This window comes from Macrotis lagotis, chromosome 1, assembly GCF_037893015.1.
Source record: "Macrotis lagotis isolate mMagLag1 chromosome 1, bilby.v1.9.chrom.fasta, whole genome shotgun sequence".
In the NCBI taxonomy this organism is placed as follows: Eukaryota; Metazoa; Chordata; class Mammalia; order Peramelemorphia; family Peramelidae; genus Macrotis; species Macrotis lagotis.
This window is the reverse complement of record NC_133658.1, coordinates 94,892,343-94,907,687: the sequence shown is the minus strand read 5'-3', so window position 1 is coordinate 94,907,687 and position 15,345 is coordinate 94,892,343. Positions and strand designations below refer to the sequence as shown.

At 34.0% G+C, this 15,345-nt stretch overlaps 1 protein-coding gene and 1 pseudogene across 5 annotated transcripts in view; one reads left to right on the top strand and one right to left on the bottom strand.

The window, feature by feature from the left end:
- Positions 1-15,345, bottom strand: part of PPM1B (protein phosphatase, Mg2+/Mn2+ dependent 1B) — a 77,184-nt gene that overhangs the window by 52,211 nt on the left and 9,628 nt on the right. The gene's annotated exons all lie outside the window — the stretch shown is intronic.
- On the top strand, positions 12,253-12,687 carry LOC141501230 (ubiquitin-ribosomal protein eS31 fusion protein-like; annotated as a pseudogene).

Sequence of the window (15,345 nt, the reverse complement as noted above, 5' to 3'; positions counted from 1 at the left end):
GAACACAAAAACCTAATGGCATTTCTCAAAAGAATTACAAGTCGTTAACCATATGAAAGAATTATTTCAAAACAAATAAGAGAAATATAAATTACAACTTTGGGGCTTTACATCATTCCCTAAAAATTGGCAAGTTTTAGAGGAGTTGGAAAGGAGATAAGTAGGTATACTGACACAACTGATATTACCATTTTGGAAGACAATATGGAATTATACAAATAAAGGGACTAAAATGTTCAAATCCTCTGACCTGAAGATTTCATTACAGCTTTATACACCAAGGAGGACAGTGATAAGAAGAAATCCCCATATACAAAAAATATCTATGGTAGCACTTTTTGTAAGAACAAAGAATTGAAAACAAAGTAGATGTCCATTCATAGAAGGATAGCTAACAAATTGTGGAACACAAATGTAATGTAGTATTTCAGTGAAATATGAGATAGTTAATATGAAGAATACAGAAGCATGGAGAGGATCAAGAGAGATGAACTGGTAGAAAATAAAGTAGAGACAAGAAAATAACATACACCCATACACACTTACACCAAGTAATTGTTACAAAATTATGAAGAAAAAGTATTTAGACTGTAGATCTAATTCCTCTTTCACAATATGATGAATATGCAAATATGTTAAACACAAATAAACATATACAACTTTTATCAGACTGTTCACCCCCCCTCCCGAGGGGGGAGGTAGAAAAAATGAATCACTCATAAACTTGCAAATAAATGAATATTGAAAAACTATCATTGCATGTGACTGGAAAATCAAATGTCAATTAAAAAAAAGAAAAAAGAAAAAGCATGGAGAAAAACAGATTCGAGATGATACTCTTCCCCCAACCCTTGCAGAGGAGAAATGTTCACAAGTATTCTCTATACTACCTATATATTTAAATATTTTTTTGATCTAGTGATGAGTTATGCAGATTTTCCCACTCTTTTTTCTCTTTATTTTAATTTAAAAAAAAAAAACCCTGTTATATAAGATGGCTCTTCAGGAGAATGAAGGAGAAGAATACAGTGGAAAAGACAGCAATAAAAACCATTATCAAAACTAGATAAACATTAAACAAGTTGACCTGATATCAAGGAAAAAGGGTCCAAATTAAAATGTTCTCTTTATATTATACATGTCTCTCTGGAAATATAATAGCCTAATGAAAAGTACTCCACACTATAATAAGAAAGTAATTTTGTTTACCATAACAAATTTCTATACCATTGTCTAACAAATAAATCTCAGGAGGGAGAATGGCCACAAATCCATGAATTTTTGTGGACATATTCTGGGTGATCAGAGAGGCTTTCTGACTTAATTCCTTATGGTTTCTGAATTGCTATTTATTAAATCACCATATGGGGACAGCTAGGTGTTGCAGTGGATGGAGCACCAGCCCTGGAGTTAGAAAGACCTGAGTTCAAATTTGATCTCAGACATTTAATACTTATTAGTAGTGTGACCCTGGGCAGGGCAAATCACTTACCCCCAATTGCCTTGCAAAAATTTTAAAAAAAAGTCATATATAATTTTTCACATTCCAAAAGATTTAAAATATTGTAATAAAACTGTCAACTAGCATGAACAATGCCATTATTAGAAATAAATGACAACCAGCAATAAAAGAGCCTTAAAGGTTGGATATGACCTGTAATAAAAAATTATTTTCTATTCCATCTACAAAAGTTTATAAAAATGTACAAGAATTTTAAGAAGCCCCAATAAAGCTAACAATCAATTAAATCTATATTATAGATCGGGGCAGCTAGGTGGTGCAGTGGATAGAGCACCAGCCCTGAGTTCAAATTTGACCTCAGATACTTAATAATTAAGCAAGTCACTTAATCCAACTGCCTTGCAAAAACCAAAAAAACCCCTCTATGTAAAGAAACAAAACAAATGCAAACCTATATTACCATACTAACAAACTGAATAATTACAACAGATATCCATCCCATACCTATATAAATATTTCTTACATAATATTGAATTCGAATAATCAAATACCACATTAAAATGTTCTTACTTTGAACAACTATTTACAGGGTTTTGATGATCTCGTACTTGATTCAATACATCAACTTTTCTACTCTTTCCTCTTAGAATATATAAAATATTCAATTAACTGTATACTGTGCAACAGCATATATTATACACTATCTACATATCATACACATTTATGTTTAATAGCATTACTAAATACATAATTATAATTTAATTCTAATAATAATTGTTTCTAGTAGGTTATATAATCTAGTAGTATCTAGTTAAATTTGTACTATATAACTGATTCTGCTCAATTTATGGAGTGTGAAAATACTGTGTAAATACATATGCAGAGAAGAAACTGTTTTGCCAAAAACAATGTCACTTCTGTTTTAACAGACGCCAGGTCTAACACTTGCACATAAATGACAGATCATTTCACTTAAATTTATCTGCAAATAGAAAAACCAATTTAATTTCTGCAAAAAATTATTTGAAGAACTTAGAACAGAAATGAAACACTTAAAGTAAAAGCAGTAAATATGATGCTGTATCTATTGGTTTTGCTTAAGTATTTCCTTTTTTATGAGAGGAAGGGATTCTATGAGGGCTTTAGGCTAGTGGAAAATTACTATGGTGAAAAAAGCACAATTAAAACTTTTTTTCTAATTGACATCAAAAGCACAATACAATGAGAAAATCAGAATTTATCTCCACTCTTCAAAAACCAAAAGGTTTTTTCCTTTTTGGGGTATTGGAGAGGTAGGGTTATTATTCAGGTTTATTAAATATACTACATAATTTAAATTTCATTCAGTATCACTACCAAATGCTTATAATTTAAGTAAACTTTTAATTTCTCCTGTAATGGAGATGATGATATACCATACAATACTTTGCTTGTCCAAATTACTTAGTAAATGATATACTCACATCAATTCAATGAAAATTTCAGCCAACATTTAAGTTATTCTTTGTTCTTTTGTTGTTGTTTATTTGTTCTACATTCTCAAAGAGGGCTAAAGACATCAAGTGAAGGAGAGCTGTGCTAAATCACCAATCTCCTCTCTCCTCTGAAATCATCTGGGCCAAGTTATAGATCAGGACAAATGGAGGGGCTTGGCAGGGATGGCCTCCAGTATTACTTCTTATCTGAAGACCAAAGATTTTATGAATTAATTCTGAAGAATATTGGTCAATTCACTTCATCTTTCTGAGACTTGGTGTCTAGACTAGAGTAGAACAGATTATTAACTGCCAGAAATTTAGTAACTCCTGGAGCACCCCTTTAAGCCAAAATAAAATAATCAGCTTGTACCGATATATTTTTTTTCTTCATATCTCATGAGGTTTTGAGGGGGTATATTTATCTTCTTCATTATGTTTTACCTTCTGTTTAATGTTAAAGTTACTTAACAGTTTAATGTTCTCTTAAAAAAATGATTTTGCAGAGCATGAAGTGAAAGAAGAGGCAGAAGCAGTTGAGAATATTCCAGTTACCAAGAGAATGTCATGTCAAAGAAATATGGAATTTAAAATGCACAGAATAGGCAACACAAGTTTTGCTTTTGTATTTGAGAATTTAATTGCAGGACATCAACTAAAGCACAAGGAAATTTAATATTGTCTGGTATATGAGAATAAGTCTTTCAAATTTAAGTAACAGTTTTCTTTAATAGAGTCTAACTTAAAGAATTTGGGAAGTCAAAAATTTAAACCATGACTAGTGATGATTAAAGATTTTTCAATCTTATGTGAGCACTCTCACTTTAATTTGTTCCTCCCACTGCCTATTTATGTTTCCACCTAAGTGGTAGACACAAACATAGCAGAGTTGGAAGTGTCATCTTAAGTTCCAGGACAGATAATTCCAGATAAAGGGGAATAGAAAATGTTTTTGCTTGTCCTTCATTTTCAAAGAAGACCATGATTATCAAGGAGGTAAATGCCACAACTTGGAGTGAGGAAAATGCTGTGCTATATCACCCGCCTCATTTTCTCCTCTGGAGTCATCTAGGTCCAGTAGCAAGATATGAATCAGGATGACTGGAGATGGCCAGAATTCAAGGCAATCATGTGCAAGTAGAACACACAGCTAGCAAGTGTCTGGGCTATCTAGCTGCAAATCAAATACTATCAATCATAAAGGACTTCTAACCTCACCAAAACTGTTGTCAATACAACCAGCAGTCAGGGGAAAGCAGGGAAATCAGAAGAAAAGGGGGGAGTGGGGGGGGGGAATAGAAAGGTAGAGAAGCAATTTTCTAGAGTAAAAGGAAACCAAGGGGAAAAAATTCAAAGTAGTATAATCTAGCAGTATGTCACTAGGTCTCTATAATATTTTCTTCATCTATACATAGATGCATGAAATGATTTTAAGCTGTATTAACCACTTATAAGATAGCTTTTTAAAGAATAAACAAAACACACATTTACTATATAAAAATGAAAAATATCCAGAATATACAACCTGGAGGTTTACTGGACAAACTGATATTTATAACTTGGGATTATAAAAATATTCCTTTACTTATAAGGCAAGTAAAATATACCTCCTCACTTCGAAAAAAAAAGACTTATCTGATTGGATATGGAGATGACTGCTGTTCAAAAGATGACATGTGGGGGCAGCTAGGTGGCACAGTGTATGGAGCACCGGCCCTGGAGTCAGGAGCATCTGAGTTCAAATGTGACCTCAAACACTTAATAATTACCTAGCTGTGTGGACTTGGGCAAGCCACTTAACCCCATTGCTTTGCAAAAACTAAAAAACAAAAACAAAAGAACCCAAAAGATGACAAGTATCTATCTGCATAAATTAGCTGAGGATAAATTTGATTTTTTTTCATCTGATTGGGGCTATTGTAGAATGGAGGCAAAAAAAAAGTAATTCAAATTATTTCAAAATAAATGATGTATATACCCCCAAATTACTATGATGAATAAATATTCTTAATTGATTTGATTTTAAATCAACTTTATCAGTAATTGATATTTTAAATACCAGAATAAATTTCCTCCTATACCACAGATTATATTCTCTGCAAATCTTTTTTTAAAATAATGCAAAATGGTCACTTTCAGCTACTGATTTTTACAACATGCTCTCTCTCTCTCTCTCTCTCTCTATATATATATATATATATAATATCTCATTCAAGCCTCACAAACATACCAATAAGGTATTATTATTATTATTATTATTGTTACTATTATTATTCCTATTTTGTAGATAGGGCAACTGAAAGAAGACAGGTGATTGGCCAAGTCACATATTATCAAATACCACAGGCAGAACCTGAACCCAAGTCCAACTCCTTTTCCACTAAATTCACTATTGCTGACTTAAGAATTGACCAACATTCTGGGGTGAAAATCTAAAGTGCATTACATTACTTAGAATGATTTCTATCAGTTAGATAATACAAATATTAGTCCCATTTTATGAATAGAGAAATTTATGCCTTACTTCATTTTTTTTAGGTTTTTGCAAGGCAAATGGGGTTAAGTGGCTTGCCCAAGGCCACACAGTTAGGTAATTATTAAGTGTTTGAGACTGGATTTGAACCCAAGTACTCCTGACTCCAGGGCCAGTGCTTTATCCACTTTGCCACCTAGCCGCCCCTATGCCTTACTTCAAAATCCAGCATTCTTCATCCCATGGTGTCATGCTTTATAAAATATTAATATTAAAGCCACATACAGATTTAGAGTGTATTATATTTAGAGTAAGTATATCAGAGGGAAAGAGCAAATTGGGGGGAAAAATTTTGCAGTAATTTTCTCTAATAAAGGTTTTCTTTCTCAAATATATTAGGAACTAAGTCAAATTTATAAAAATAAAGAGTCATTCCTTAATTGCTAAATGGTCAAAGAAGTTTTCAGTGAAAGTAATCCCAGCTATCAAGTCATTTTTATTTTTTATTTTTTAAATTTATTTTTATTAAAGATATTATTTGAGCTTTACAATTTTCCCCCCAATCTTGCTTCCCTCCCCGCACCCCCCACGGAAAGCACTCTGTCAGTCTTTATCAAGTCATATTTTTAAAAGAATCAAACTTTTTTTTTGTTTGTTTTTGCAAGGCAATGGGATTAAATGGCTTGCCCAAGGCCACACAGCTAGGTAATTAAGTGTCTGAGGTAGGATTTGAACTCAGGTACTCCTGACTCCAGGGCCGGTGCTCTATCCACTGCGCCACCTAGCTGTCCAAAAAAATCAATCATTTACTGAGAGGACTACAGATTACAACTATTAAGTGTAGCATTTCACATTTATCAAATTGGCTAATATCATAGGAAAGGAAAATTAAAAATGCTTAAGGGGATGTGAAAAAATAAGGAAACCAATGCACTGCTAGTGACGTACAACTGACCAACCATTGTGGAGAACAATTTAGAGATATGTCCAAAGAACAGTGCCCCTTTGACACAGTAATACCATCACTAGGTCTCTATCTAAAGACATCAAAGGGAAAGGACCTATTAGGACAAAACTATTTACAGCAATTCTTTCTGATGGTAAAGTATTTTAATTTAGGGAATGCCCATCAATCAATGCAAAATGACCAAACAAGCTAGACTCCTTAATTGTGTTGGAATACTACTGTTCTGTAAGAAATTCCCTGAGTGAAGATTTCAGATAGAGTAGAACCAGGAAAACATTGTTACACAAGAACAGCAATATTGTAACTGTGAAAGACTTAGTTCTAATCAACAGAATGAGCCACCATAATACTAAGGTATCTATGTAGGTTGAAATATCTTTCTTTTGTCTTCCACACTCCCCATCCTACCCCTTTGTATGTATGATGGTTTTATCTCCTGCCTTTTCAATGTCTGGAAGAGGAGCTGGGAAAGAGAATTCAAAACTGAAAATAATTATTTTTAAATAGAATTTATTATGGAATATTGTGAAAGGTGTTGAGCCTAATTTCTATGAAATTACTTTAGTTTTCCCAGTAGTTAACAAATAGGAAGTTCTTTCTTAAATAATTTGTTTTCCAGTTTATCAAATGCTAGATTATTAAATTCTATTGTTTTTGATTCTCCCATGAGGAGTAAAGGTACTAGGAAAATTAAGAACTGCTCTGAGGAATACACTTTTCAAGCAGATTAGAAAAATTAAGAAACACAACTATGGGTAGATGTATTTTTTTTTTAGGTTTTTGCAAGGCAAATGCTTTATCCACTGCGCCACCTAGCTGCCCCGGTTGATGTATTCTTAACTAATTCCTAATAAGGATTAGAGGCAATCATAAAAGATAAAATAGATTATTTTAATTACATTAATCTGAAAAGCTTCTAGAAAGACAAAATTAATGGTCCTAAGATAAAAAGAGAAGTTGCCAGTTGAGAAAAAAAATCTTTATATCAAATTTCTGAGAAGGATTTGGTATCAAAGCTATATAATTAACAAATAATATAATCAGATATCTATATCTAACTATAGATGGAATCAGAATACATTCAAAGAATCTATCTATCTAACGAAAAGCCATTCCCCAACAGATAAGTGGTCAAAGGATATGAAGTTATTAACATTCATGTTAAGGGGCGGCTAGGTGGCAAAGTGGATAAAGCACCGGCCCTGGAGTCAGGAGTACCTGGGTTCAAATCCGGTCTCAGACACTTGATAATTACTAGCTGTGTGGCCTTGGGCAAGCCACTTAACCCCGTTTGCCTTGCAAAAACCTAAAAAAAAAAGTTCATGTGGAAGAACACAAAACCACTCTGAAGTTTGAAATGAAACTTCAGAAACTGTCAATTAGCAAAGATGGTACAATATGGCAACAGTGCTGGAGGGATTGTGGGCAGACACTAGCTTCTGGTATAACTGTAAATCAGTACAAATCTTTTGGAAAGCAACCTGAATTTTGCAAATAAAATTATTAAATTACTTAATGTCCCTTTCCTCAGTGATTCGATTAACAGATAATATTTATAAAGCACTTAGAAGTTCTGGCATTATAGAAGAGGTTATACAAATGTCTTCCTTTTTCTTCCCCTTTTTTGCTCCAAGGAAACCGTTGATTAAAAACATCCTCACATGCATCAAAAAAGTTATATAAATAAAAGAATTTTATTACCCCAAGATTACTGATTAGAAAATCTTCATATATATCAAAATTAATATAACAATAATTTTGTGATAGTAAAATACTAAAAACAAATTAGAAGCCCAATGACTGAGAATGACTAAGCAAAACAAATAAGTATATGTATTAAACAAAAGTTAAAAACTAAAAATTGAGCCAAATAGATAACTAATATAATATAAACTAAATCACCAAACAGTTCCTACTCACCTCTTTCTCAAGTGTGAACATTTTAATTAACAAGACCATCATGACGTAGTCATACAAAAAAATCAAAGGTGGGACAGTTAAGGCTATAGTTTACTGAAGGAGTCTTTAAAGTATTAGATATTTGGGACAGCTAGGTGGCACAGTGGATAGAGCACCGGCCCTAGAGTCAAGAGTACCTGAGTTCAAATCCGGCCTCAGACACTTAATAATTACCTGTGTGGCCTTGGGCAAGCCACTTAACCCCATTTGCCTTGCAAAAACTTAAAAAAAATGTATTATATTCAAAGCTAATCACTCAGAGGATTAAACTAAAGCCTTAATCTACCTACAGCCCAAAGGTGCAGTTCTTATTTTCTCCTACACTCTACTTTTAAGAACTTTTAACTATGGACGAATCTATCAAAAACCTAAATGAAAATGATATTCTGGAGATGCCTTAGGATAGCATACATATTTACCACAATATTTAAACTTTCTATGTCTTAGGAGTTAGGAGACACAGTAGAGTGAGCACTGGGCAAGGAATCAAATTTAGCCTTAGACACTCACTACATGATATTGGGCAATTAATTTAACCTTTGTCTGCCTCAGTATAAAACAGGGGTTCATAATAGCAACTACCTCATAAGGCTGCTGCAAGGATTTATGAGTACAGCAGCTGGCATAATAGGCATTTAAGACATGATTGCTCCTTTCCCCTTACATCCAAATGTACAGAAATGATGATCTTAGGAATAATGATCTGAATTTTTGAAAAAAAAAAGGCAAAAAACTATATTCATTATTATTACTTATTATGGCTAGAAATGGCACTAACTCACTTAGATTTTCAACAAAAACTGAAACAAAAATTCATAAACCTTACAGAATTAGAAAAAAATTAGAAAATTACCCTATTACCTTAAAAATTCTGTTAACTTCAAATTTACTGTATGTATACTTCTATCTTTATACATTTTTAAACAATTAAACATCTATTCTTTACCCACTGAACAAAATAAACTCTTGCAATTCAAGACCCTCTACAATGTGGCCCCGATCTTTATTTCCATGCCTGTGCCAATCTATATACCATTCTTACCCTTTCACCTACTCAGGGTTCTAGACAACCTGAATACTCCAAACTCAAGTTAGTCTCTCTAGCTATTAAAATAGAAATAAATGTTTCTCATCCTCTCCTCCAATATTAACTCCAATAATACCTTATTGGAAGGCATTTCAATAATAACTCAAATCAGATTGTTATTTGAAAGCTTTTCCTAATCACTCATTCACCCAATCACCCTATCAACTAGTTCAGATTATGCTTTGCTATCTGTCATCTCTCAGGAAGCCAGTATTGTCTTACCTTTACAGCTCCCCACCTCCATTTTTCCCCCCTGAGAAACCATCATGCTGAGGGAGTGTATCTGGCACTTTGGGGAATAAACAAATCCTGATGTCAATTCTCAAGTAAACAAATATATAAATGCACACAAGACAGTTAAATAGAAGACTGTTTGGGGGGGGGAGGGCTCTACCAGTTGAGGGGTGGATCAGAGAGTATTCACACAAATATGGTGAGGCAACCTCTCAGACTGGCCAATATGACCAGAAAGGACAATGATCAATGTTGGAGAGGATGTGGGAAATCTGGGCCACTGGTGCATTGTTGGTGGAGCTTTGAACTCATCCAACCTTTCTGGAGAGCAGTTTGATCCAGCAATGCCACTACTGGGTCTATACCCTGAAGAAATTATGAAAAAAGGGTAAAAACATCATTTGTACAAAAATATTCATAGCAGCCCTGTCTGTGGTGGCAAAGAATTGGAAATTAAATAAATGTCCTTCAATTGGGAAATGGCTTAATACATTGTGATATATGTATGTCATGGAACACCACTGTTCTATTAGAAACCAGGAGGGATGGGAATTCAGGGAAGCCTGGAAGGATTTGCATGAAGTAATGCTGAGCGAGATGAGCAGAACCAGAAAAAAACACTGTACACCCTAACAGCAACATGGGGTGATGATCAACCTTGATGGACTTGCTCATTCCATCAGTGCAACAATCAGGGACAGTTCTGGGCTATCTGGGATGGAGAATACCATCTGTATCAAAAGAGAAAGAATTGTGAAGTTTAAACAAAGACCAAATACTATTACCTTTAACTTAGGGAAAAAACTGTTATCTTATCATGTAATTTTGCTATCTCTTATACTTTATTTTTCTTCCTTAAGGATATGATTTTTTTCTCATTACATTCAACTTAGTTCAATGTATAGCATGCAAACAATGTAAAGACTAACAAACTGCCTTCTGTGGGGGTGTGGGGGAGGGAAGCAAGATTAGGGGAAAAATTGTAAAATTCAAAATAAATAGAATCTTTCTTAAAAAAAATATGGTGAAGTAAACAAGCAAAATAAAGAATTTAGTACAAGATGAAAAATTTAAATCCACAGCTATTACTGTGACTTGTTGGAATGAAATCCAGTGACTGAAATTAACATTTAAACAAAGAAACTATAAAGGTACCTCTATACATTCAGATAAACTAATGAGGAAATCCAGAAATAAAGAAAGCATAATAATGATGAATTTAATAGAGACTTCCTGGGCAAAAAAGAAAATAGATGATGAATACTAGAAACAGATCAAGCAAAGAAGTCTGATTATTAACAAGAGATTTCAGTTATCAGAAATCTGCTGGAGTTCTCTCACTGGCAAAGTTAAATTTCTTCACTTACCTTAATAATTTTCTCCTTCAAAAGGTGGAGATAAAAGAAATTTTGAGTCTAGATCTAATCCACAAGGAAGACTTAGTTGCTAAAGGTTAAATGACAGGCATTTTGAGAATGGATGTGGGAGGGTGCTTCCCATTTTATCTTAGAATCTATGACTAAAGAGAATTGGATATATACATATATATTGGATACATATATATGTATTAGTCTAGCATACATTGTAGATTTGGGAAAATACAGATTTCAAATGGTTCAGAGAAAGGCTGAGTAGAATTCCAAGGACAAATTCTTTTTTTTTTTAAAGTTTTTGCTAGGCAATGGGGTTAAGTGGCTTGCCCAAGGCCACACAGCTAGGTAATTATTAAGTGTCTGAGGCAGAATTTGAATTCAGCTACTCCTGACTCCAGGGCCAGTTCTCTATCCATGCGCCACCTAGCTACCCCCATGGACAAATTCTTTAGAGGAAGTCAGGTCAAGCGGGATGGGAAGAACTCAAAATGAAAAAGACATTTATAAAAACAAATGTAGAAGAGACTAGTGCGGGTGTACACACAACTCATCAACCAACTTAAGATTTTTTTTTAACTTAATCAGAAGATGGAACAAAGACAATAAGAGGAACTATAAAATAACTATTTCAAATCACTAGGCCCAAATGAACCATTCTCAGTTACTAAAATAAATGACAGATATCATTGAACTATGTCATAGACCTTTGAAAACCTATGGCTACAGAGAAGAGGGGAAGGAGACCTAGAGGATTGGAGGACAAGTTAGTCTAACTTTTAAAAAAAAGAATTAAGTCTGAAAACTATAAGTCAGTGAGTTTTCTCAAATGATCATTTCTCCAAGAAGAAATATACTTGCCTGCCAGTCTAATAATTTCAACACTAGATCAAATGGATATATTATACTACAGACAATAAGTATTATTCTTAAAGGCAATCAAGTATGAGTAGGTCTCTATTTCTATCAATTCAACCCTAGCATTTGTAAGGCCTAATATCAATCACACCTACTTATGGCATTTTCAGCAGCAAACAAATGAATTTATAGGTCTCTGCTTCTTGATATGCCCTCTATATAAAGCTCTCCTGAACTCTCAGCCTGGTCACACGGTGTCCTCAAGACCCCCCCCTCCCCAGGATCTGTGGAGCCAAACCAATTAAACTACCCTCTCTGGCTTTTTTTTTTTTTGGATCTGCCATTAACAGATGGACCCAGCACTACAATGCAGATTTTAGTGAAGACTTTGACAGGGAAGATCATCACCCTTGAGGTCGAACTGTCTGATACTACTAAAAAATGTCAAGGCCAAGATACAACATAAGAAAGGTATTCCCCCTGATCAACAAAGATTGATTTTTCTTGGCAAGCAACAGGAAGATGGACGTACTTTGCCTGACTACAACATTCAGAAGTCTACCCTTCATCTTGTTCTGAGGCTTCAGGGTGATGCCAAGAAGAGAAAGAAGGTTAAGCTTGCTGTTCTGAAGTACTGTAAGGTTGATGAGAATGGCAAGATTAGCCACCTTCAACGGGAGTGCCCTTCTGATGAATGTGGTGCTGGAGTCCTTATGGCTAGACATTTTGACATTATTGTGGCAAATGTTTTCTAACCTACTGCTTCAACAAACCAGAAGACAAACAAATATATATGTGTTAATAAAAAAATTCAACTATTAAAAAAAATTACCCTCTGCAAATATCTTGGGAGAGGGAAGGTACAGGAAATAGAGGAATAAAGTGAGATGAGAAAGAGGATAAAAGGAAACAACCAAGGAAAATGCCACATATTCAATTTAAAAAACAAAAACAAAACCTGTTTGTGTGTATACACATGTACATAAATGCATGCAAGTATAAATATATATATGGATATAGATATAAAATCTTTAAATGGATATAAAGTGTAACAAACTATTTTAAGAAACTGATAGAAGCAAAAGATAGGGAATATGCAGGTGGTAACTGTAACATGTTTATGAAGCAATATAGAAGACTTGAGGTTGAGGCTATAATTTTTAATTCTCTTGAATTTGGCTAGCATTCAAAGCAGTTGAGGGGTTTTTGTTTTCTTTGCTTTCTAATCCCAGTAATACAACCAACTGGTTAAGACAACAGAGGACAGAAAATTCAGCACAAGTAATCTGGTTTATCTTCTGCTTGAGGTCATATTTTATAAGCAGAAATTCATGTAGGAGAGAAGCTGCTATATATACTGCTCCTAAGAGAACAGTTCAAGGAAGTAACTTTCAAACAACAAGGCCAACAATTTGATTTCTTTAGCTTTCTACAAAGAAATTTAGTTAAGAAAGAGGCAGTAACAGACATAACCAGAAAAACTTCACAATATTATCATGTTATTAAATTTCCCCATAAGCCTCCTCAAAGTTCCCAATCATAATCTACAGAAAAGTTCTTAATTTCATGAAAAAGTTAATTTGTCCCTCATTCATTTACCAGGGATTTAAAACAGGGAACTTTGAAATCTTTGTGTAAATACACACACACACACACAAACACACACACACACACACACATGTTTGCATGTCATAAAACCAAACCTGACAGGTTTGCCTAAAACTTTTATGTATTTAATCTCAACTAGGACATCAGTAAGGCTCAGTAATCATTTTACTCTTTCCTGAATGACCCTTAATTCACTTTCCACAGCAGTCTATCCAAACCTTACTATTTTTACTCAGATTTCACAAGCAGCCACCTCTTCCCTTTCAGCAACATCTATTTTGCAAAGAAAATAAATGTTAATGATAACAAGAATAGCAAGCACTTATGTAGTGGCTACTACATACTAGGAACTGTGCAAAGCATTTGTATTAATTTGATCCTCAGAAAATCCTGGAGGATTAGGTGCTATTATTATTATTCCCATTTTACAGAAAAGGAAACTGAAGCAGAGAGTTTACCCAAGTTTATTGCCACAGTTAATAAGCATGAACTCAAGTCTCCCTGGTCCAGAATTCTTGGTGCCTAGAACAGGCTATGAATTCTTTATGGCAGAAACTTGGATTAGACCAACATTATCATTCCCTATACCAAAATAAGATCAAAATGGTTATAGGATCTAGGCATAAAAAACAATACTATAAGCACACTAGGAGATCAGGGAATAGTTTACCTGTCAGATCTATGGCAAGGGAAGCAGTTTGTGACCAAGGAAAAGATGGAGAACATTATTAAAAACTAGATAATTTTGAATACATTAAATTAAAAAGGTTTGCACAGTAAAAACCACTGTAACCAAGATCAAAACAATTTTTACAACTATTATTTTTGACAGAAGATTCATTTCTAAAATAGAGAACTGAGTCAAATTTATTTTAAAAAAAAGTCATTCCCCAATTGACAAATGGTCAAAGGGTACGTACAAAGGCAATTTACAGATGAGGAAATCAAAGGGATCCATAACCTACCAAGTTTCAAGAAACTGCTCTAAATCATTACCTATTAGAGAAATGCAAATTAAAGCATCTCTGAGGCAACCACCTCCCACCTCTCAGACTGGTCAATATAACCAGCAAGGACAATGATCAATGTTGGAAGGGATGTGGAAAATCTGGGACACTAATACATCATCCAGCCTTTCTGGAATTATGCCCAAAGGGTAACAAAAATGTGCATACCCTTTGATCCAGCAATACCACTACTGGGTTTATATCCTGAAAAGATCATGAAAAAGATTACTTGTACAAAAATATTCATAGCAATTCTCTTTTTGGTGACAAAGAATTGGAAATTGAGTGAATGTCCATCAATTGGGGAATGGCTGAACAAATTGTGATATATGTATGTTATGGAACACTACTGTGCTATTAGAAACCAGAAGGGATGGGAATTCAGAAAAGCATGAAATGATGCTGAGCGAGATGAGCAGAACCAGAAGAACACTGTACACCATAACAGCAACATGGATGGGGTTGATGATCAATCTTAATAGACTTGCTCATTCCTTCAGTGAAACAATCAGGGACAATTTTGGGGCATCTGCGATGGAAAATACCATCTGTATCCAGAGAAAGAAGTGTGGAGTTTGAACAAAGACCAAACACTATTACCTATAATTTTTTTTCAAAAGTCATCTTATGTAATTTTGTTAACTCTTATATTTTTTTTCCTTAAAGATATGATTCCTCTCTCAACACATTCAATTTAGATCAATGTATAGCATGGAAACAATGTAAAGACTAATAGACTGCCTTCTGTGGGGGGAGGGGGGTCAGGGATGTAAAATTAGGGGGAAAATTGTAAAATTCAAAAACAAATTTTAAATTAAAAAAAGTCACATCATTAACTCTTCCCT